Source organism: Puma concolor, chromosome E4, assembly GCF_028749965.1.
Source record: "Puma concolor isolate L17-30 chromosome E4, mPumCon1.1.hap2, whole genome shotgun sequence".
In the NCBI taxonomy this organism is placed as follows: domain Eukaryota; kingdom Metazoa; phylum Chordata; class Mammalia; order Carnivora; family Felidae; genus Puma; species Puma concolor.
Genome location: NC_141683.1, coordinates 37,356,433 through 37,365,510, shown reverse-complemented (window position 1 = coordinate 37,365,510; position 9,078 = coordinate 37,356,433). Strand labels below are relative to the sequence as shown.

The 9,078-nt window shown below is 45.3% G+C and overlaps 1 long non-coding RNA gene across 1 annotated transcript; it reads left to right on the top strand.

Moving 5' to 3' along the window:
• Positions 1-2,163: 2,163 nt before the first annotated feature.
• On the top strand, positions 2,164-3,501 carry LOC147572594 (uncharacterized). The gene is made up of 3 exons (XR_015246307.1): positions 2,164-2,239; positions 2,633-2,865; positions 2,962-3,501. It is a non-coding gene; the product is annotated as an uncharacterized LOC147572594 (long non-coding RNA).
• Positions 3,502-9,078: the final 5,577 nt, after the last annotated feature.

Sequence of the window (9,078 nt, the reverse complement as noted above, 5' to 3'; positions counted from 1 at the left end):
TTGGTGGTCATTTGTTGACCACCAGTCTCATGGGGCAGGGCCTGTCCCTGTGGGGCTGTGGCTAAAGCGGTCCTGGGAAAGCCCTCCTCTGTCTCAGCAGTTGTTCTCTTGGGACCTGGTGTCTTTTTTTCGGGCACTTAGGATGAAACCTGTACTTCTGAGAGGACACTTAAGTAAGGGAGAGGAGGGAGAAGCTGGGGGTGAGAAGGACTGAAAGAGGTAGTGTGCAGTGGGCTACAAGACAATTCCTAATGGGTAGGGCAGTCAGTGGAGGAGACAGCATCCTTCTTTTGAAAGTTATCATCACATTTCTAGTGGCCAAAGAAATGGCCAAGCTGGTGTTTAGTTATTACTTTAAAGATTGTCCATAGAGAAGCCTTTAATTATAAAGCTCCCTGAAACTATTATCTTTGATTTTCAAAAAAGGCTGTGATTTTCCTGTGATGAACAAACTACCTCCAAGAGATTAAGAGCAGGGGCTTTGGAGTTAGGCATTCAAATTACTGTGTGAACTTGGGTAGATAACCTGGCCCCTCAGAGTCTCTGTTATGTTTTCTGTAGGAGGAAATGTGTGGCAGAGCTGTCCTCCCCAGAAATTCCTGTGTTGGAGTCCTGACCCCTAGCACCTCAGAATGTGACTGGAGATAGGGTCTTTTAGGGGGTAATGAAGGTACAATGAGGTCATATGGGTAGGCCCTGATCCAATACAACCGGTGTCCTTATAAGAAAAGGAGACTAGGGCAAAGACAAGCAGAAAGTGAAGACCATGAGAAGGAGAAGGTGGCCATCTACAAAACCAGGAAAGAGGTCCCAGAAGAAACCCACCCTGCTAACACTGTGATCTTGGACTTCTAGCCTGTAGACCTGTAAGAAAATAAATTTCCATTGTTTAAGCCATCCCATCTGTGGTACTCTGTTATGGTAGACCTAAAACATTAATACAGGGATCATAATTCCTACTGAATTGAGATAATGTATAAGAAAGCATTAAGTACAGTGCCTGGGACTCAGTGGATGCCCAGTATATGTCCTTCTGGACATATGAACTGCCAAACAATGTGTAAAAGAGACCTTTGGCTTGTGCAATGGACTAAGGCTGGGGAGCACTGTGTGTGTGTGTGTGTGTGTGTGTGTGTGTGTGTGTGTGTATACATGTTTTGTATATTTTGCATGTTCACAGATGGAATAGATCAGTCATAGCCATGGAGCTCATGACAAAGCCTGGAACAGAGTGTAAGCTCTCTGAAGGTAGGACCCCAGACTGGATAATCAGATTCTTATAGAGCTAAATAGGCCAGAGGGCCAATGCAGCCCTCTGCCTTTTTGGCTAAATAAAGTTTTATTGAAGCACAACTATGCTTATCTATTCATATGTTGTCAATGGCTGCTTCTATGCTATAAAAGTATAGGTGAGTGGTTGTGACAGAGACTAGATGGACCTCAAAGTCTAACAAACTTAGTCTCTAGCCCTCTATGAGAAACTTTACCAACTCTGCTATAGAACCCAAGGTAGTAGGGACTCAATAAATTCTTTTCTCCTTCCTTTTCCTCCTTCCTGGTATAAAAAGAGACAAAAAAAAAAAAAAGAAAGAAAGAAAGAAAGAAAAGAAAAGAAAAGGAAAGAAAGGAAGAAAAGAAAAGAAAAAAATGGAGATGGGAGGTACTGTATATTCATCTTGTCTAATGCCTCTTTATAGTTATGAGGAAACAGCAGTTCAAAATGGGGACGTGTTGACATCCTGAAGGTCATACAGTTCTGCCTCAGTTTCCTCATCTGTAAAATAGAGATATGAATTAAAGGTGCTAATATGTGTAAAGCAATTCAATCAGTTCCTGGCACATAGTTTTCCTATGATTACTATTGCTGTTAACTTCTGTTTTCCTATGAACAACCTGTAAACTGCTTATTTTTTTTAGTTTATATATACATAATCCATGTCCTTCCCTGCAGAGAGCATGAGAGATGGGGGCAAAGATGGATTTGAAGCTGGAAAGGCAGAGACAAGCAAAGGAAGGTGTCTGCTTGGCACCAAGCACTGCTGGATGGCTCCCCTTATTTTCCTTTCCCCCCACCTCCCCACCCCACCCCACCCCCCCATCCCTTCCTCAGCCAGCGTGTGCTAACGGAATTCAGAAGGTAATACAATCACCAGGCTCTGAATTCCTAGAGGATCCTGGCTGGGGGCTACTAGTTGCTGGCAGGAGGCCGGGAGGCGGAGAGGGCTCAGATAAAGATCAAGTACCCACAGCCCTTCCATTTCACCCGGGGTGGGAGGGGGAGGGCTGCCTCCCTAAGCCTGGCCTCAGCACAGGTTTGCAGATTTTCTCCAATTGGCTGCCTGGGGAGAACGCGTTCAGCCCGGAGAGCCTCAGGAATGGGACTCTAATCAGACCCAGGTGTAGAGTAAATCTTGCAGCTTCCCATTGTTCTTGCTGCTTCCACCCCCACCTTGGTGGGGGCCAGCAGTGGCCTGATCGGGGAGGGCCTTTCCTATGGGGAGAAACCTGGTGGCCAGAGTCCCTTCACCCTCTCCACACGTCCTGCTCCACCACCTATGCTTAGAGACGCCCTGTCACCCTGCCAGGGAGCCAGGATCCAGACAAGGCTTTGATTGCTTTTTGCTTCCCCCAGGGTCAATGAAAGGAGAAGCAACAAATACAAGCTAGTCGGGACAGAGAGAAAAGGAGGGCAGAAAACACCCAGAGAGGAGGACACGAGACCCCCTTCAGACCCCTCAGGCTGCGAGGAGACACCGGCTCAGCCTAGAGCTCCCTCTCTGGGGGCAGAAACGTGAGGCACCCACAGGGCAGAAGAGGAGTAAGAAACTTATTAACAAGAGCACATTATTCGTAGCAGTGACTGAGGTATAAGGGGTGGTTACAACCCATTGTTGTTATACTGTATTTGACAGGAGAGCATGGTGTGGGGATATGTGAAAATTCCTTTTTGACTCTTTTCAGAACCAAATTCCTGGCAAAGCTTGAACAACTGTGGCAAAAACCTGCCCGGAGTGCTTCCTGCCTTCTCACTGAGATTCAGAATAAACACTTCCTAAAGCCTTGTCGTCACCACACAATGTGTAGGAGCTTCTATATGCAGTGGATTCTCATTAGTCCCAGTAGTTGTGTTCTATACAGTCACTGCAAACACTCACTGAGCTAGCAAATACCGAACCGTTGTTTCTGGGGGAATTGCAGGGTTAAATTCCTGAGAGCCCCTGGTTACATTTTCATCAACCCATCGATACACAACCTCCTTTTATGTATGCGTGCTTGTGTTTAGTTAATAGATACTGCTGATCCATTAACATCAAATTCACGGCTGAGGGGCACTATAACTCACACCTGAACCAAACCTACCTTACACCTGTATTTTCTCTCAAGGCACATCACAGCACTCTCGTGCTTAGAACAGTAGACAGCACTTCAGCACTCTGCTTAGGCCCATTTTAAACAGCAAAATCAGGGGCGCCTGGGTGGCTCAGTCGGTTGAGCGGCCGACTTTGGCTCAGGTCACAATCTCGCGGTCCGTGAGCTCGAGCCCTGCGTCAGGCTCTGTGCTGACAGCTCGGAGCCTGGAGCCTGTTTCGGATTCTGTGTCTCCCTCTCTCTGACCCTCCCCCGTTCATGCTCTGTCTCTCTCTGCCTCAAAAATAAATAAACGTTAAAAAAAAAAATTTAAACAGCAAAATCATCAGTGAAAGAAAAAAACACAAAAATGCCAAAAATATGGCAATAAATTGGTCACAAAAAGGACACTGGTTTACAGTATGAGAGCTGAAACGAGAAGGTGTTGTGCCTTGTTCGACTTCAGCTGGAAACGTGTGTCAGATGACTCAAATTTTCCACCTCTTTGTATGTGTTCCAGAATGATCCTGAGAGTCCTGCAAAGATTGATTTGGGGTTTACAAATAAATTTTAGTGAATTGGTGGATTTGTAACTTATAGAGTATGCAAATAATACAAACCAACAGTACATTGTCTCATTCACTTCTTCTAATGATCCCATGTAGTGGGATTATTATTGCCCTGGTAAAAATGGGAAAACTGAGCATCAGATGGGTTACGCAGTTTGCACAAGGTGATACAGCTAACCAGTGGTGTTTGTATTTCTCCCACAGCAAATTTAAGGCATTTCACTTAGAAAAAATATTGCCAGAGAAGAGAGGACCATCCTGCCTTAGTCAGTCCTTTATTCTGTATCTATGTACTGTAACTAAATGGACTTGTTCAGCTGTTGCTGTGAATTGATGTGTTCTGCTACCTGGTTTGGGCACTCTTCTGGGAATGAGGGACCAGGTCCCTTTTCCTCCTTCCCCATATTGAAGCTTCCTTAGTATAGAGAGGTTCTCTCCCGCTGTTTATTTCCCAAGAGATTCACAAGCAGACTCTTGAAAAGTCAGACCCATTCCTTTCCCGGATCCAGCTACTGGACATGAGGGGCATGTAGTCTGGGGCAAGTGTGGGAGGCCACGGCAGGTTTTGCATTGATTCATTTGGTAGATGTGACAAATATCAGTCCCTTGCTGTTAGTTTAGCCCAATGTTGAGCTCTGCTCAGTCACTGTGAAGACATAGGAAACATCTCAATCCTGGTCCTCTTTAGGAAGGTTACGTGTGCTATGAAGAGACTAAATAGGACACATAGATTATGGGCCCATAATGGGTCAGACCCATGCCAGGTGCAGGGCCAAGCTTGGGGCAGGATTTCGGTGGGGGAGGGGATCCATGAGGACTGGAGCGTGTACTTCTTCATGGAGAAGGAGTCTTGAAGTGGGCTTCAAGAGGTGAAGGGAATAGAAACAAGGAGGGAAGGAAGGATGGAAGTCCAGTCATCAGGAAGGTAGGAACAGGCATAGCCTGTGATAGGCCAGTATGGCTGGGTTTGGAGGCTGGGTCTATACAAGGCAGCACATTCTCTTAGTTTGCTCTCAAATAACACTGAATGGAGCCAAGGGAAAATTCATCCAGGTTCCTTACCAATTACAATGGGGCTTCAGCCTCTTCCAACTTCTGAGCCCCTGGGCATGAAGAACCAATGCAGACATGCACCCTGACAACAGGTCATGGTACACAGAAGATGGAATGCCCAGAGTGGCGTTCTGTGGCAGACATCTTTACCTTCAGGAAACCAGAGATATCTTTGCCTTCCCATTTTACTACAAATTTACAAATGCCTACCCATTTACTACACTCATTCCTCAATCCACTCCAATCTGCATTCCACCCCATCACTCTAAATAAAGTCATTCTTACAAAGGTCACCAGTGACCTTCCTGTGACTATCTCCAAAGCACATCTTTGCAGTTCTCAAGTAGCTGGATACTTCTCTCTTGGAAAGTAACCATCACAAAATCAGGAAATTTTGCATTCACTCCTATATTTCCAACACCTAGAGCAGCTGGTGTAGAAAGTGATGAATGAATGAATGAACTTTCTTCCAAAGGTTTCTGTAAGGTCATACTCTCCAGTTTTCCCCCTACCTCCTTCCCTGCTCCTATCTGTCTCCTTTGTAGATTCATTTTCATCCTGCCATGTGAGATCACTCCAAGTTTCCATTGTAGGCTCTTTTCTCTATATTCTCTTTCCTTGGGAAGTCTTATCCATTACCTCCCAATTACCATCTGTGGCAGAGTATAAGGATAAGGATAAGTATAAGGATAAGTACATCTATGTATCTATCTCATCCCACATACCCCCTCTGCAATGTAACTGACACTCTGCCACCAAAAAGTGGGATCTGAGTTCCCGCCCCTTGAATCTGAGTGGCAGCTTATGACTTCCTTGACCAATGAAGTATGGTGGAAGTGACGCTATATGACCTCTGAGGTTAGGTCATATAAAAAATACAGTTTCCATTTGGCTCTCTCTCTTAAGAGTTTCACTTTTGGAACCAATCCATCCTGTTGTGAGAAAGCCCAGGCCCCATGGAGAGGCCACATGTGGGTGTTGTAGCCAACAGCTAAGCAGCTAAACTAAGGTCTCAACCAACAGCCAATATCAACATCAGATAATTCCAGCTCCCAGCCATTGAGTCTTCCAGCTGAGATGTCAGACATTGTAGAGCAGAGTTAAGTCATCTTCTCTGTACCCTGTCCAAAGTTCCAATACACCAAAACCATAAGAGATAAATAAATGATAATAAATGATCATTGCTGTTTTAAGCCTCTGAGTGTCGAGGTCATTGTTACTCAGCAATAGATAACACTACACCATGTATGCTGGTATCTCCCACATTTATATTTCCACCCCAGTCTTCTCTTTTGATCACTAGATCCATGTATCTAAATGTCTACTCATCATCACCACTTGGATGTCTTAAAGGAACTACAATCTCACCATGTCCAAAACTAAACTCTAATTTCTCCACAACTCTGCTCCTTTTCCAGTGTTTTCTTTCTCAGTAAATGGCTCTACCTTCCTAACCATTTTCACAGTCCAGAATTGTACAACCCATCCTTAACGCTTTCTTGTCTCCCCTGATCCACAACAAATCCTTCTATAAATTCTGTCAGTTTTATCTCTTAAATGTCTCTTTGATCTAACAACCTGTCCTCATTGTCACTACCATCCTGGTCCAAACCACCATCACTTCTCACCTGCCTTCATCCCTGCAGTGGTTCCCTGTCTTCTCAAATCCCACTTGATTCTCTCCAATTTGTTCTTCATGCTACAACCAATGTGATCCTTTTGTCGAGCATTTGAATGCCTTTTCCTTGCTGTGAAGGTCAAGAGCAAAATCTTTAGCATGCACTGCAGGACCCTGGGAGATCTAGCCTTTGCCTAACCTCTCAATATTTGTGCCAGCTTCCCCTAGACCTGTGCTTGGCTCTAGGATATTTCCTGGATTGAGCTGTGCTCTTCTCAACAGAGGGATGTGCAGATGTGGTCACCCTCCCAGAAAATCTCCTCTGCCCCCATCTTTCATGTAGTTAATTTTTTCCATTCTTCAGATCTTAGCCCAACCAAGAACACCTCTCCTGATTCTCTTTCACTCCCCATGTAAGGTCTCCTGATATATGCTGTCATAGCTCCAGCTACTTTTTTTCTTCGTGTGTATGTGTGTGTGTGTGTGTGTGTGTGTGTGTGAGAGAGAGAGAGAGAGAGAGAGAGACAGAGAGACAGAGAGAGACAGAGACAGAGAAAGAGAGAGAATTTTAAGCAGGCTTCGTGCTTGACATGGATCCCATGACTCTGGGATCATGACCTGAGCTGAAATCAAGAGTCAGATGCTCAACTGGCCGAGCCACCCAGGTGCCCTTCTGGCTACTTTTTAATCACAGCATATTTCTGTCTATAATTACATATCATGTGTGAGATTATTTGATTAATATGTCCCCTACAAGACCACAAGCTCCAAGCCAGTAGCACTCGTGTTTGTTTTGTCACTAGCATGGTCAGAAGGCATTCTGTAAGTATCTATTTTTTTCTGGAAGAAATGATTTGGTTGAGGTGGGGGAGGATGCAAAGTGAATGACTGAGCAGCAAGCTCTAGCTTTGAGGGCCAGCAGCTCATTGCTCAGTTTTATGAACCTAGTAAGTTGGGGGAGATTTTGACATGAACTATGCAGCCCCTTTCCCCTCTCCATAAGACACTTTTTCTTTCTAACAAAATATCATTTTTCTTCAGGTTTCAGACCCCAGCACCAGTTCCAGGGGTGGAGGTGAACGATTTCAATTAGTTTAAACCAATCAGGGCAATCCTCTTGCCCAGGACTGATTTAGTAAAAGGCATGAAACACAAGGCTAGGGAGACAACAAGGGAAGTTGAGCTTTAACCAGGGACAGGAAGATGCTCTTGAATGAAGATGTGACATTTGGAGCCATGGTAGTGTCTTGTGGCCCTGAGAGAATACAGGCCCTGTAAATGGCAGAGGTAAAGCCTACCGATGGAGAGAACCCACCTTTTCAATGAGTGGACAAAATCACCAACTTGAAATTGGGATATGCGACAAAACAGTTTCCAATTGGTTTAAGCCAGGGCTTCTCAACAACACCGCTGCTGACATTTGGGGAAGCATAATTCTTCGTTGTGGGGGCTGTTCTGGGCTCTGTAGGATACTAAGCAGCACCCCTGGCCTCTGCCCTCTGGATTTGAGCAGCATCCCAAAGCCAAGTTTTGACAACTAAAATTGTCTCCCTTTATTGCCAAATGTCCTCTAGAGGATAAAGTCATCCTCGCTTGAGAGCCACTGGTATAAACCAACGGAACTAAACTTTCTGTTATTTGCAGCCAAAAGCACTGATACAGCACCCCAGTGATCTTTGTTACCCATGAGAGATTAATCTCTTTATACCTTGTCATGCCCACATCTGCCTCTAACCCCAGACCTTCTCACAAACCCATTCACACAATTACACCTCTCTGCCAGCTCTGTTCAATCCTAGCCTTCCTAACCCCTGCTTTGCATGAGCTCTCAATACTCATTCACTGCCCCAGCCACATCCCCACCATCTCTGCCTTCACCATCTCCTATCACTTTCTGTGGGGGCTAATGACCGTGTTTTCAGTGCCCTGCTCTTGCTCTGATGCATGTCTCTGCCACTCCTCCCACTCATCGGGGTAAGGCCAATAGAAGTTTGCTTTAACCACCCCGTACCAACGCTCTTTCCCCATCTACTCCTGCTTCACTCATTTCATCTCTCTACCCATCCTTCCTTCTTTCCATCCATCCATCCATCCATCCATCCCCTACTCAACATCGATTGTGCACACCTACTATGTGCTAGGAGTTACACTAGGCGCTGGATAGCAAATTGATTAAGAGATGGAATGTGTCCTTGGGATGCCTGGGTGGCTCAGTCAGTTAGGCCTCTGACTTTGGCTCAGGTCATGATCTCACAGTTCATGAGTTTGAGCCCTGCATCAGGCTCTCTGCTATCAGCACAGAGCCTGTTTCAGATCCTCTGTCTCCCCCACCCCCCACTTCTCTGCCCTCCCCTGCTTGTGCGCTCTGTCTCTCTCAAAATAAATAAATAAACTTAAAAAAAAAAAAAAAGAGAGAGATGGAATGTGTCCTTAAAGAGCACACAGTCTGGCTAAGAAGCCAGTTCACTAAGCCAATGAGAAGAGTTACTA